Source organism: Frankliniella occidentalis, unplaced genomic scaffold, assembly GCF_000697945.3.
Source record: "Frankliniella occidentalis isolate FOCC.00 unplaced genomic scaffold, Focc_3.1 Scaffold142, whole genome shotgun sequence".
Classification (NCBI taxonomy): domain Eukaryota; kingdom Metazoa; phylum Arthropoda; class Insecta; order Thysanoptera; family Thripidae; genus Frankliniella; species Frankliniella occidentalis.
This window is the reverse complement of record NW_026267269.1, coordinates 686374-687579: the sequence shown is the minus strand read 5'-3', so window position 1 is coordinate 687579 and position 1206 is coordinate 686374.

Genomic DNA, 1206 nt, shown 5'->3' with positions numbered 1-1206 from the left:
GGGACGAGGGGAGGGGGGAGCGCTCATCTCCACTCTGGGCGGCGCGCCATACCGCATGGCCAGCAACACGAGCGCGCGGCCGGAGCGGCGGCGGCGCGCCAAGATCGGGGACCCGAGCGAGCACCGCGCTGCCGCCGCTGCCAGGTCGGCGCAGAGGTTGGCAGAGGGGCGGGAGGGAACTCCTAGTTCAAAACCCCCTCGGCCCGGCAGAGGACCATGCCGCCTGACTCATCCTCCTCAACGCCACTCGCAGGACTTGCAAGCACGCCGAAGTAATTTGTGCAGGGCAGGGGCGCGGGAGGCGGCAGGGGCGCAAGGTGTGCGGACGTGACGGGCTCGTTCCTCTGTGCGGCCCACTCGGTGCGGAACCAAAGTGTAAAAAGCCGCGCGCAGTGCGAGTCTGCGATATCGTGTGTGTGCGTTTGCGCGCGCGTGTGAGGCGTGTGTGTGTGTGAGTGTTTTGCGCTTGTGTGCGTGCCGCGTGAGGAGGGTTCCTCCTGGTTCCCACGGGCGCCCCCGAGTGACCTTCGCCTTACGATATGAGATGCCACGGATGCCAGTTACTCGCCCCTCACAGCTCGCGCGCCCGCCCGCTTCCTCACTCCCATCGCTCTGCTCGTCCTTTATTTTGCGCTTTTGCGCTTCACCTTGACGGCGCGAAGACGGTCGCGAGGACGAGGACCGGTCGGTGCTGTCCAGCAGAGCCGAGCCGAGCTGAGCCGGACGGGACCCTGCAAGCCTGCAAAAGCAAGACGGGCTGCGCAAGGCGAAACCTGGAAACATTTAAAGGTAGCGCTGACATTATATATACCGGCTCGAGGAGGTATGCAGTACGGGCGAGTCCGGGCCACACGGCACCATCGACATCCATCTCGAAGAGAAGAGAGAGAGAGAGAGAGGTTCCAGAGCACGGGGGCCAAGGGCATCCCGTGCATCGTGGAGAGGAGAGGACGGCCGACAGCTCGTGCTGCCCCGGAGGGGTGACGTTGTTGGACTCGTCGGCCACCGCCTCCTCCGCGCCGCGCTACAGCCGCCGCCGGGGGTTCGTGTCCTTCACCAGCACGGCCAGGCCAGCAGGGGCGGCGGGCGCCGGGCACGGCACGCGGGGTCACGGCGGTGGCCGCATGTGATGCACATCATCAGCAATACCACCGTTTCATTTTCAATCGCCGCTCATCCTTTCGCACCTCGCCGGGGAGGGCGGGG